The following is a 14,233-nucleotide window of genomic DNA, read 5'->3' as shown; positions in this document are numbered from 1 at the left end:
TGAGAGTCCGCCTGCCAAGGCAGGGGACGCGGGTTCGTGCCCCGGTCCGGGAGGATCCCACGTGCCGCGGAGCAACTGAGCCCGTGAGCCGTGGCCGCTGAGTCTGCGCGTCCGGAGCCTGTGCTCCGCCAAGGGAGAGGCCACAGCAGTGAGAGGCCCGCATATCACAAACAAAGAAAAGAAAAAAAAAAAAATAGTGCATTTTAAATGCTAATTTCCAAAAACTGTTCAAAACACAATTCAACTTGCAAATATTGAATTCAAATTCACCTATAGCGAGGCCTGAGGTGCAACTGCCACCGAGGGGCTTTGCACACAATTTAGGCTAATACGATTAAGGAGTAGTATATCAAATTAGGATTGATCACTCGGAATCAAATTCATCAGTCCTATTTACATGACATGGATGAGGCTGGTGCAATGAAAACCAAAACTTCCATATGGGCCTGGGAAGAGCTGAGAACTTCCCACTCACTGCTATTCAAACTGGAAATTAACCAGCTGGTAGGTTACCAGGTCTGACTCTTGACGATGACTTTCAGTTCAGGGAAAGTCATCGCTTTCTGAACAAAACCAAAGGTCCAGGCTCACCACCTGGCTCTGCCACTCCCCATGTGGCCACTGGGATGGAAGTTCCGTCCACAAGAACAGAAGCTGTGTGAGGGCAGGGACTGCTTTTGTCTGGACGCTACTTCCCCAGCACCTCGAGTAAGACCACACACAGGGAAGGCACTTCATACCTGTTGAATAAATGAGCAAATCAGTGAACGGATCACACTGGGCGAAATTCACTAGATGAAAGTCGACTATTCTTTCTCCACCTGGAATGAGCGCACTGAGAGGCCCTGGGGAATTCAACAGACTGCGTATAGCCCGCTGGTTCACCTGTAAACCTCAGATAAACAAATAGATTGTGTGCATGGTGTTTGTTTACCTTCCAAACTTTCTATGTCTGGCAAGTAAGGACCAGTTGTAAGCAGCACAGAATGAAGAAACTCTCACCTGTGCTCATGCAGCCGGTGGTCCTTACTATGTAGCAAATTTCAAGCCACTGGAAGGTACTTTGGCAATGGACAGCTATCTGTCCTCAGATCACCAAAGTACGGGCTTATTCACTTTGAGAAATAACTAACCAGATAAACCCAGCACACTCAGGCCAGGTCCTTTCACCAGTGAGGAAAGAGCTTCAACACAAGCATCTTTGGTAAAGGTTTCCCCTGCTATGGCATTTCAGGTGAAGCTCAGATTTCAAGGTTTCACAAGCGGTAACTCAGACTCTTTACCAACTCGCCTAAACATTTTACAACTGCTGTTAAGTATTCTTCAAATTCTGCTAAGAATGGTTCTCCCACTTACATGTACACCAAATGTATACATATAATATTTGATTATATTGCCTTCGTGTTGAAACTAAGCATGGACTTTACCAAGTTCTTCATACTGGAAGATAAAGAGTGCTTCTGCAGATAAATATCCCTGGAGTCCATGTAATTTACGAATAAGAAGATGGTTGTTATCACAGTGTACGCGTCCACATGCGGAAATAAACACCCTGGAAAGAGCCTGAGTTCTGCAGCTGGGAGGAGGGCTAAGAACATTCAGGCCCAGCTCTGCTCCCCACTCCCTGCCTCTGCATTTCCATGTGCCCAGCTTCTGGCCCCCCGAAAGGCCCAGCACCATCCTGACAGAGGAGGAGAAACAAGCCGACACGTGCAAAGACAAGGGCAGAATTCCTTCCACCCCACTCATGCCAACAGCCCGAGTGAGGAATCCTAAGCTCTGGAACGGCTTTCCATTAATTCATCATTCTTAGGATCGAGGAGGAAAATCCCCCCCGCCCCACCTCTCACTAACCCACCTCTAGAAACAGGGTGACTCATTTCATGTCTGTGGTTTGACAGAGTAGAAGCTCTGGAGTCTTCGTGGCAGTAGGTAGTTCTTTTCCTTAAAGCTTATAAGCCTTTCTTGAGGAAGAAAAATGAAGGAAGACACAACACTCCAAAATGTCATAAAATGATGGCCACGCTACCCCGAAGCCCTTGTTTACAGTTGGGGCTGCTTCAGCCACCATCCCAGCAAAAAGACAGAAGTCACCGGCGCAAAGTAAACAGCTTGGTAAGAATCTGTGGCCGTGAAAGTCTGAGAGAGAGAACTTAGGGACCGGAGAGTGGACAGAGGTGGGGATGGCTGCAGAAATGCACTCTGAGCGCTGCACCCAGCAGAGGCTCGCTGCCCCTCTGTCTGCTCTCAGCTCCCCGGCCAGAGGGAAGAGGCTTGGCTGCAAAACCACTGTGCGGGGGTAACTGGCTGCCTGCTCCAAGGGGAGCAGAGGGGAGACCGAACTCACTGCCATTTGGGGTATAAGTGGCACGAGGGCCACTTCCCTGGCACCCTAAAAAGGGGGCAGAGAGTCTTCTCTGTTGTTGCTGAAGTTGTGAGTCCACTGAAGTCTAGCAAATAAAACCCCGAAGCTTGGTTTTATTTATTCTTGGCAAGTCCTGACTTCCTGGTTCTAAGGGGACGGAGGAGTGGCGGGGAGGGGTGGGTGGTTAAAAGTCTCATAAAAAGGCTCCAAATGCTTCTTGGACACCGAAGAGCTCTTACAAAACTACATTTTGATGAGCTACATGTAAATGAATCAAAAACATATGGATCTCATTTCCTTCATAATACACAGGGGTTTAGGGACAAAGAGGTAGGGGAGGACTTCTCGAGATGAGTCCGGGCTCTGGCGAAAATGTTAAAGGACGGGGGTGGGGGGAGCTTCAGCCGTTTGCTAAACCCGAATGAAGACGAAGACCACACCCACACCCACCCCTTCCTCTACGGGCCTTTGGGATCCACCAGCCAACTTTAAATGCTAGTGAGAGAGAAGCAAGCCTACATACCCCACAGTGACAAGCACCGGAGTCTGAGGCTTTCTCTGATGAGGCTGCGTGACTTGGAAGTGCTCTGGAACCAGCTGAAAAATACTGGATATTTTGGCCGCTGCTGGGAATCATGAAGCAGAGAGTGGAAGGTCTTATGTCCCTAGGCCTCCACGAAAGGGAATGGGGGCGGCATTTCCGCAAGAGGGGTCTCACCGAGCTACCAGAGCAAAGAAGGAAGCCTACTTTTGAACACTCACCAACTGGAGATTCTTCGAAGCACCACCTCTTGGAGGCCTGACTATCCCACCGAGAGCTCGGTCGGTCCCCTTAAATCCCCGGGATGCAGGCAGGGGAGAGGCGGGCGGGCGGGCAGGCAGGCATCCACACTATGTAGAGCAGTGCTTTCGGCCCCGGCCTTTCACACATGCGTTTTATTAAGCTAATGAATTATGAGAGGGTAATAAAGAAGCGAGGAGTAAATGAGGTTTCTGGAGTGAGGGTCAATCACTCAACACCTGGTCTGGCTAAAACGTAAACGGACTGCTTTAATTTTACCTGTCAGAAAGCCAGTGGCAAGTCCAAGTCGAGAAAAGCCATTCTTGCCAAAGAAGAAACAAACAAATAAAACAAAAAGCAGGGAAACAGATGCAGGTGAAAGAAGACCTAGAGAGAAACGGCAAACAGGCAGACGGTACAAAAACAGTACCGAGGACTGAGGAGAAAGAATGTTCGAACAGCCGGAAAAGAGAGAAAATGGTACGTAAAGTGGCACCTGCCCCGCCATCAGGCACGGAGCTGGCTGTCTGGGGAGAACATCAAACATCCCCAGCACCATTTTTTTTTTTTGATAGGTCACATGCTTGGTGGCTTATCTCTTCTCGCCTCTGAACACAAGTACAATCACTCTGATGATAATCACGTTCAGCTTAATTACACAGAGGTTGCACTTGGACATTTCCTTCCGTAAAGCTGAAGTGATGCCATTATTTTTCATTTAATTGCAGAATAAGGGGTGCTCTGTTCGTGCAGTCCAGGAATTGCTAAGATAACAATGGTGAATAGCCATGGCCATGCACAACTTCAATTTTCATGATTACTGTTAATTAAGGGTCTGTTAAAGGGATAGAATGGGCTCTTTTCTTCTCTAGCAGCCAGCATAGGGACTTTCCCCAAGAGAAGCTGCACGGCAGGAAGGGTGAGTCAGGCTGCGCCATGGCTTCGGTTCAAAGCCCAAGCCCACAGGCCCAAGGTGGACACGGAACGGCCGCTTTCACAAGTTCGCTCTTCCATAAAGGTCGCGGGGAGGTAAGTGGACGGTGAGGCAGGAAGCCACGCTCTAGGGGCATGGCACAGCTGGCACCCTAGAACATCAAATGTTTCATCATAGGTGTTTCACTTAGGGACTGAGGGAAGCGTCTGCAGAAGGAAACAGGAAAAGTCCTAAGGGTTGGAGAAAGAGACGTTTATGGAGTCCACTGAAATAAGAAATATACACGTCTAGTCACAGACTATACACATTCTGCAGCTAAAATGTTCTCTTTTGGGGGCCAAGGACCATGCTTTGTATTTACCTTTGCACTTCGGTGCCATGTTTCATGTTCCCTAGAACATTAAAAGTGTTTCCGGGCTTCCCTGGTGGCGCAGTGGTTGAGAGTCTGCCTGCTCATGCACGGGACACGGGTTCGAGCCCTGGTCTGGGAGGATCCCCGGAGCGCCTGGGCCCGTGAGCCACAACTACCGAGCCTGCGCGTCTGGAGCCTGTGCTGCACAACAAGAGAGGCCGCGATAGTGAGAGGCCCGCGCACCGCGATGAAGAGCGGCCCCCGCTCGCCGCAACTAGAGAAAGCCCTCGCACAGAAACGAAGACCCAACACAGCCGAAATAAATAAATTAATTAATAAACTCCTACTCCCAACATCTTCTTTCAAAAAAAAAAACAACAAGCGTTTCCATTTCACCTTTTCCCAAGCTACCTGTCTCAGGAAAGCTGCACAATCTGTGGGTAATTTGCTAGCCTGAGCGATGATTCTACAGACCCTTGCACCATTTTCTACTTAAAAAACAAACAAAAAGACTTCTCATCTGCCTTGAATCCAGTTCCTTACAGATTCTGGGTCTCTAATGGCTTGCTAGTGAGGATACTAGTTTAAAGAAAAAACTAATGGTCCAACTCGCCTAGGAAAAGAGAAATGTATTTTATTTTATTTTTTTTTTTATTTATTATTTTTTTTTGTGGTACACGGGCCTCTCACTGTTGTGGCCCCTCCCATTGCGGAGCGCAGGCTCCGGACGCGCAGGCTCAGCGGCCACGACTCACGGGCCCAGCCGCTCCGCGGCACGTGGGATCCTCCCGGACCGGGGCACGAACCCGCGTCCCCTGCATCGGCAGGCGGACTCTCAACCACTGCGCCACCAGGGAAGCCCGAGAAATGTATTTTAATATTAGTGCCTAAAGTGGTTGATCTACTAAAAGCAATGCTGGCTATTTGTATAGGCATCTTTTTTTTTTTTTAATAGAATCATATAAAGCTATTGGAAAGATCTCTCTAGGCCAGAGGGCAAAGCAGGTTCCCAGAACTAGTAGCAACAGCATCACCTGGGCGCTTAGAAATGCAGAATCTGAGACCCCACCTCAGACCTGCTGCACTAGGAATTCTGGGGGTGCGGCCTGGCGGTCTGTGTTTTCATTGGCCCTTCAGGAGATTCCGTGGCATGCTCAAGTTTCAGAATCACTGCTCCAGGGCACCAGTTCTCAACCCTGGCTGCATATTATTAACGCCTGGAGAGCTTTAAAAACTACCAATAGCTGATCCCACTCCAGATCAATTAACCAGAAATCTCTGACGGTGGGCCACGGGCTTCAGTCTTTATTGAAAAGCTCCCCAACTGATCTGGCGCACAGTCAAAATCAAAAACCACTGTTGTTGGTGAGTAGACCTGCTCTGTGCCGTTTCAAGGTAAATCTCACTGCAGCAGACATTTTAGTGACCCCCAAAGCAACTTAATTATTACGGACTAAGTACTACTGTCTAAAAATAAAGGGCTATTTATATACTGTGGCTTCGACCCAAAGAAGTCTTTCTCTAACATCAAGTTTGGGTATTAGAAAGAGATACAAGTGCCAGGGATCCGGGCAAGGAGAGGATGGATGAACGAATGTTCAGGAAAATAAATATTAATGAGAACCTACTGTATAGCACAGGGAACTCTACTCAGTGCTCTGTGGTGACTTAAATGGGAAGGAAATCTACAAAAGAGGGGATATAGGTATACATATAACTGATTCACTTTGCTGTACAGCAGAAACTAACACAGCATTGTAAAGCAACTAACTATACTCCAGTAAGAAGTGATTTTAAAAATAAATAAATAATGTCGGCTTCTGGGCCCGCATCAGAAATCAGCAGATTTGTCGAGACAAGCGTCATACGGACAGTGATGCTCCAGAGTGTCCCTGCCCTGCGAAACAGAATGTTCTTTTTAATGTTTACAATGAGAGTACCAGAAAGAAAACTAGTTAAGGCTGAACAGTACAGAAAAGAGTCCTGGATGCTCTCAAGGAACCGTGGTTTATTTTTCTGATTCCGTCATCCTCCCAGTTGCTGTTTTAAGTGATAAACGGTAAAGTCATTCACTTAAGTTCAAGTGAAAGGAGATGACATGAAAATGGAAGCCAGTCCGACATCACTGTGTGCGCCGGGTTTCCACCGGCTGCCACTTCGGGAGAGACTCGTCCTGGCTCAGAGGCTCAGGCAATTGAGAGCAGACCTGCCGCCAACCCCAACATCTCCTTACAGGCGGCAGCTGCCCATCTGCAGCATCTGAAACATGACCCACGCTCATCACAACCCAGGAAGGCAGTGCTCTGGTCTGACTCAGTTTCCTCATCTGTAAACTGAGATATTTACCTCACTTCCCACTCCCTTCAAAGGAGATCACGCTTGGGAAGCCCTGCTCTACACAGTAAAGTTTTTGTCTTCAAATTCTTTAGAAATACGTTCAAGTGTGTACTTCTGCATAGCAGCTCCTTTCCCTTATTTCCCACTGTTGATCTTTACCAATAACCCCCCATATCGAATAGCCTACTCCAGTAAATATATTCTTTGCTCCTAGGCTGCAGATTGTAAACTTGCCATTAGATGCTCTTCAGTTTAGGTTCCAGTATAGTTCATGTCCATCTCAATGTGACAGTTCACAAGGAATAGAAATAGTAAAGCACTGTACTTGCAACACAGACTCTGAGGTCAGACCAACAGAGCCCCACACTGGCTGCTCCACTTACAAGCTGTGTAACCTTAGTAAGGATCATTTTGACTTGAAGCCTCAGTTTCTGCATCTGTAAATGGGGACAGTAACATTACCCACTTGAGGGTTACTGTTAAGGAACGAAGGAATCCGTTTTTCCTACCTGATTGTTAATCTAAGAAAATGCCTGCCTTAATTCCAGAAATAGTCTTTAAAAATGCATAGAGACAGCAAAGTCAGACACCATCTTTAGCGGAGGCCTTACATGTCTGGGGATGGGATCAACCAGAGCTGGAAATGGGTAGACATCTTCCACCACAGTATTTCCCCCTTAAAAAACTTTCAAGACTATGGTAAAATGTCAACAATTACTAGAATATGTCCACGTCAATGTTTTAGTCACTCTTTACAGAATTTGAGCATATTTAAATCTCGCGTATAATACCTTATGAAAAATAAATTTAAGGCAAGCAGAAACAGAAAAGCATGCACAAAACCTTTAGATTTAGTCACTTGCGAAAAAAATGAACACCAACTCATAAACTATACAGAAATTATGTTCTACCTATTTTCCAAAGTGACAGTATTACTGATTTTCAGTTTAGGTTTAATTCTGTCACTCCTATATCGTAGCTACGTAAGGAAACGTGTATGTGTTTTGAGAGACGGATACTGAAGTACACTTCAGTACAGAAAGTGAAAAAAGAAGAAAGAGGGAGGGGAGGGAAAAGGGAAGCCAAAAAAGCAAATGTTGCAAAAATCCAGATCTGTATTGAATGCAAGTAACGGTTACAGTTGTTCAATGTACACTTTGGCGACACTTGAAACACACATAATTATTTTTCCGAAGTCTAATAGTAGAAACCTACAGATAAAATCCTGAAAGCGGTAGAGGAACATATTCATTGGGTGCTACAACCTTGAAGCAGCAGACTAATCATCCTTTTGTTATATGTTATTTATTTTTCACAGCATCACAACGGCCGTTATGTACCAGGGAAGAACGTGAGGCCCAGAGAGGGTCAGTAACTCACTTAAGGCCAGTCGCTGGGAGGCAGCTGAGCTGAAATCCTCCATCCATGTCTCACTGTGATGCCTGTGGCTGTCCAGGTCCCTTCACTGTCGCTCCTTCCTTGTGGTCTGTCCCCTCCACTTCAGTTCAGGCGCAACTTCTGTCTGCAAAGGGCAACACCCCAGCCCCCGGGAGCACATTCACTTTCCAACTTCCTTCTCAAGGCCCCTTCTGTCCCCAAAGCCACTCCTCTGCTCTGGACCTTGGTGTCCTTTTTTCGACATTTCCTCTTGGATTTCTTGAGGGAATTAAAGGAATAAATGTGTACGTGTACGCCTACAAACCTTAGCACAGTCCCTGGATAGAGGAAGTGCGAAATAAACAATCACCGCTGTACTGGTGATTACGTACCAGTTAGCCCAGTAACTGCTCACCACTCCAAAGTTTTTCCCCATGAAATGTCTCAGGGACTAACTCTAATTGGAGAGTAATTGTATCTAGATAGGAGGTTTACTGGGGAATTCACACAACCATCCCATTTGCTCCTCATGGCCCTAGAAAATTAGGGTATTTTCTTCCCAAAGAAAAGCACGAACTATAAAAAGCAGATATTTCTGTTGTGTGTGTGTTTTGTGTGTGTGTGTGTGTGTGTGTGTGTGTGTGCGCGCCCATGATAGTATTCAAAAGGACATTTCATTTTTCTATCAACTAGATTCTGCAGAAACTAAGACAAAGATTATATGAAAAATTACCGCTAAGACATCACTACTTGTGTAATTCAGCAAATTCTAACTGGACTGATCTAGATGTCTGCCTACGGAATATCTGCCCAGAGAAAATCGGTGCCACTGCTTGGGAGAAGTATGATGGATAAACTGTTTGGAATTTGAAGATCCTCAGATGTGGTATGTGGAAAACAGCTCTTCAGAATGAAGGTAAATGTTTCTATTCTTGGATAAACAGAGCCCAGTCGTCCAGAGCAGAGTTGCCCACATGATGACTCAGGAATTCTCAGCAGCGCAGCACTCAGTAACGAGCAAGGTCTACTAACTGCTCACCACTGTGGGCTGCTTCTCCGGGGGACAGATGACCTGAGGTGACCTGAGCTCCAAAACTTTAAAGAGGCAAAACGAACATGTAAAGTAGAATAATGCAGGGCTAAGGCAGAGGCTACGAAGAGAGGAAAGCACTTTGAGGATGTAAATGGTAGTATAAAGATAATTATTAACATTCTTTAAAACATTATCTCCTTTATTCTTCATGACTGAAGTAAGAAGTATTACCCCCATTTTATAGATGAGGAAGCTAAAGGTCAGCAAAGCTAAGTATCCCAGAGCCAGTATTCGAACCCACGGCCTCTGACTGCACCGTTCGCATCCTGAAGCTTTCCAGTAGATGCTTTCCGAACACAGAATGAGAACCGTCAATACGGGCTGGAATGGCTGGTCGGCAAATGGGACACGGAGAAGACTGTCTCCGGCTCCGGCAAAGCGATGGTAGGATATGGATACGTGAGAAGGGCACGGACAGAGGTGAGGAGAGATGCTGAAACACGCACGGCACAAGGGTCACGAGGGTGCTCATCCCGGCCAGTGTCCGTCCGTACAAGGGGTATAAGGAAAGCAAAAATGAGAAAGAACGGGGTTGGGGGGCAGGAAACCTGTAACCCGTACGCCAACGTCTCACTGGCAGCTGGAGACGCAAAACAGAGGCAAATGAAGCCCAGAAACCTGGGTGGCACCAGCACAGAGCTACCATGTAGCTCTGAGATGCAAGAACAGAGGGCCAAAGTCTGGGTCTGAGTAATGGCCACCATTTAGGGCAGGAGGAAGAACTAGGGAAGAAGATTATGCATTTTCATGTATTTATATACCTATCGGGTTCTCTTTGGATCTAATCCCAGTTAGGAAAGTTACTAGCTTTGTTACTTTGGTCAAATTAGAAAACTTCTCTGGGTTTCGTTTTACTCAAACACAAAATGGTGGTGATACTTTTCCCACAGGATTGTTGTGAGGATTCACACACACACACACACACACACACACACACTCCAATGATAAAACGAATGCTGGACACACAGTAAGCACTTTCTAAGTGTCTGCTTGTTGTGTGTGTGGGAGGGAACAATTAGAAACAATCCGAATGTACCTTCACAGAGAAATGGCTATCCCATGGAATACCGTGTGACAGTTCAAGACATTTGAGTAGAGATCTATACATCCAACCTGGAAAGGCCTTCAAGATATAAAGTAACAGAAATAAATAAGCTAGCTTCCAGAATTCTCATCCATATTCACTAATTCTGTCAAAGGCAGTGATGATGTGTCTGTCATATAAACACCTTAGTAATTTCTCAGCAGGATGAGTCTTTGCAGATCCCTACGTGGAACGCAGAGCAGTTTTCTAGACTGATGTATTTAGCAGGGCCAAGCACACCGGGAGGACTGAGCCAAAGTCCTCAGTGGCACCGAAAGAACCAGATTCCAGAAAGCCTGACTGGCTGCCGCCTGCCTTAATCACCAGACAAAGCAGATAAGTTGCACAGGGGATAGAAAAATTAAACATGTCTGTTTTACTTTTTAGAGGCAATTAGGGATTTATGGCCGAAGTGTTGTAATTTTTTGGATCAGAGCCAGTAATTATTTTTTCCTCTCAAGGAAGATGATTATGCCGTAATCACCGACATTCGAAAGGAACGTTTTAGAGCCACTACTTTACTCCCCTAGAACAAGCACTAGTTACTAAAACCTAGCCACGTCCCTTGGGACACCAAAGCAAGGTTTTGAGTCCGAGGCCTCGGAGAAGCTCGCAGAAGGAGCACCTTTGTTCTCAGAGTAAAACAATAAAACAAAACAGCTGAAATGGTTATCGAAAGGCAGAGCCAAACTCTGAATCCACAAACCCATAGGGAGAGCCCTAATGTTCAGCGATTCCTACAGCCCGGGATGTTCAGAAACAGTTCAAGTCTCTTAAGTAATTAACATTTTCCCACTGACATTTCTTTTAAAAACAATTGTTCTCCTTGGCATTCCCCTTCCTTATAAAAAGTAAGGGTTGTCTTCAGACTCCTTCCAGCATGATGACCTCCCATTCCACATTACTTGAGTCTGAATCAATGCCACGTCTCAAAGTCCCAAACCTTGGACAGATAAAACTGACAGATATACACGGTGAATGTACCCGGTAGGAGAAGGGGAAACTCTATGAAAAGAACAAAGTTCAGGATATGGAGAGGTGACAGGGAGGGGCCAATGGTAACCCGGGTCTCTACGTCTGAATTTAAAGTAACTATTGTGTCAAACATATGAATTACAAAGGAGAGGCTTAAACACAAGACTGTTTCTAGCTGAGTCTACGCCTTTCTTCCATGTCCTTATCCATAACTAAATACATACGTAAATTCAAACGAATACCAGGACTTAACACAAGCAGGGTGCTGTGCTAATCACAGAAGAGGGCAAAGCGATCCTGAAGACAATAATTACAAAATATGCTAAGGATTCAAAAAGGAAAATTCCCCAAAATGCCCCCCCCCGCCAATTTTCTTTCCCAAATCCACCAATGATTTGAGAAATTCTCTTGACTTTCAAAATCCTCATCTTAAAAAGAGTGTCATTACTACAAACTCTCTACTCTTGGAAATTTTTAGAATGGCTTAAACATCAAGGAAATCTCAAGCAAAAATCATTCATAATCTGTATTTTTCACTTAAGAAAACAATTTGCATTAAAAGGTAAGACCTTGCCAAAACCAATTTCAGGCATTAATAATATAAAACTTACATAAAATAACATAGCATTATTTTATAATAATATAAAATTATATTAAAATATAATAAATAATCTAAGGCATACTGTAATTGTCTTTTTCCTGTTGGCAAATGTACTACTATGCCACCAGAAAAGAGCTTTCGAAATTTACGTGACTATTTGCATCAAGAGATTTTAGATAGCTAAATTAACCATAGAGAGGTAAAATAATATGTCAAAAAAGTCTTTTTTTTTCCTTCAGTGAATATTTACCCAGGGCTTTCGGCGGACCAGGACTGGTGCCTGGTGCTGGGGATAAAACAGTGGACAAAATAGGGAGAGGAAGACATTAATCAAATAATCCTAATACATAATAACTACAAACTGTGCTTGGAGATGATTTCGTGCCAGGGATCAAAGGCAACCCTGAAGAAATGAGATCCCGAGCGGCTCTCCAAAGGACACCAAGGTCACACAGCAGCTTTGCGGAAGCAGCCCAGGAACTGGGGAAGCTTCTAGCCCTGAGGGTCCCCTTCCCCACTCTTCCCTATGGAGGATGCTGGGGGCAGTGATTCAAGTGCCATGCGCGGAATTCCACTGGGAGCCTGAGTGACGAGTAGCTGACAGAGCACTGCCTCCGCCCCCTCCCCTCCCCCTGGGACTCTGCCTCCGGTCTCCCTTCCCCTCCAAGTGCCTGGGGGACGCGGTTGCTCTCAGCCTGCCCCGCCCAGTCTGAGTACCTGGGGCAGGGTTTACGATGGTGAGACAACAGCAGCAGGGCTGGTACGGGGGAAATAATAACAGGACCCCTGCACAGGACGGTGGAAGCCTGCTCTCTCTCTCTCTCTCTCTGTCTCTCTCTCTCTCCACCCATCCCCCCAGCTGCTTCCCAAGGAAAACATCCAGGGCCTGGGGTTTCTGAGCTCACAAACAGCCCAACATGGGAAGCCAGCTGCTTTCAAAAAGAAACAACACAAGTACTCTTTATTTTATACGACCTTTTCCATTTCCGGAAAAAAAAAAAAGTAGAGTATTACAGACAACAGCTGCTTCAAGTTAATAAAATCTAAATTCTCTTTGCTTGAAAACGGATCACTATTTGTAAGTTAAGAAGCCGGATTTCTGTGATGTTGCTCATCTTGTGATTTAAGTCCTTCGTTCTTGTGGTTAAAAAAATTGAGTGTATGGTTATTCTTTATTCTTAATTTAGGTCAATAATGACATTTAAAATGTAAAGCTTCAAATTAAAAACTATGCAAGCAAACTAGTGGGAGTACATAAAAGTAATTACAAATGTGGAATGTATCTCAGCATTTTAATCAATCTCTTTGGCTATTTTCTTCCATTTAATATTTAAATGTCATATCTTATGTCTAAAGATTAACATGACATTTCTGAAGAATATTTAAAGATACGAGGGACTGTGCTGTCATAATGATTCGAAAAGGGAGGCAATTTAATAAGGCTTTAAAACACTGTTTCAAATCATGTAACTAACTCTATGAGCAGTGAGTTTTAGAACATAAATACCATTTAGTTCAACTTGTGTCTTACAAGGACAGAAGCAAAAATAAGAAAATTCACGAAGTTAAGTGGTTTAATCTCAATGGTTTTTTTTCCTATGCATAAAAATCAGAGAGTAGAAGACACACCGAAATATTAACAGCAGTTTTATCTCCAGTTGATGGGCTCTCACTCTGTCACATATTTTTCCATATGTTCTATAACATGAAAGTATATTTTCATAATTTGAGAAAAGTTTACATCTTTAGTATGTGTTTTTTGTCTTTAGGACTAATGAAATCAATCACAGAAACTCTGTTTTCAAAAACAGCTCTCTGTAATGTAACTATTTTTAAATAATAAAAATGAAATCCATGGCTAGCTGTATACAGAGAAGCAAAGTTCCCTGGGCATGTGAAAACACAACCAACCAACCCCAAACCCTCCAGGAACATATCTGGAAAGCTAGCAGGCAAATAATTGTTTTTAAAAAAAATAAGTGCTAAATATTCGTTTAAATGTCCTAAATTTTGCACGGTATGAGAGTTCTTTGTTAAGATACAAATATCACAGCATGGTTCAAAAGTATCACTATTTTGAAAACTAAATTTTTTTGCTCCAACATAATAACCCTCCCCCTGCCAAAAATAATTATGATAAGCTTAGAGTATCCACTCAATCAAAACAGAAAAGCAGGCAAAAATAAATGAGACGATTCATCGCTCACTGGCCTTTGTCCTATCTGAGGCACACCCAGCACCCAGGCCCGGAAGTGGGATCACACAAACTCTCCTTCCTACTCCTTTTCCCATCCGTCCAGCCTCCCTCCTGGTCAGGGGCTGTGACCCCAGGAC

At 44.8% G+C, this 14,233-nt stretch overlaps 1 protein-coding gene across 5 annotated transcripts in view; it reads right to left on the bottom strand.

Annotated features, from left to right (window-relative positions):
* The window catches only part of PDZRN3 (PDZ domain containing ring finger 3), a 243,794-nt gene that overhangs the window by 166,238 nt on the left and 63,323 nt on the right, over nucleotides 1-14,233 (bottom strand). The window contains exon 1 of one of the 5 annotated variants that reach the window (XM_067043613.1): nucleotides 8,150-8,168. The exons of the other annotated variants lie outside the window; for them this stretch is intronic. The gene's annotated coding sequence lies outside the window, so the exon portion shown is untranslated. Of the gene's footprint in view, nucleotides 1-8,149; nucleotides 8,169-14,233 lie in introns of those variants that run through there. 5 annotated transcript variants of the gene reach the window in all.

The sequence above is a fragment of the Kogia breviceps genome, chromosome 10, assembly GCF_026419965.1.
Source record: "Kogia breviceps isolate mKogBre1 chromosome 10, mKogBre1 haplotype 1, whole genome shotgun sequence".
Classification (NCBI taxonomy): Eukaryota; Metazoa; Chordata; class Mammalia; order Artiodactyla; family Physeteridae; genus Kogia; species Kogia breviceps.
This window is presented reverse-complemented; position numbering and strand designations above follow the sequence as displayed.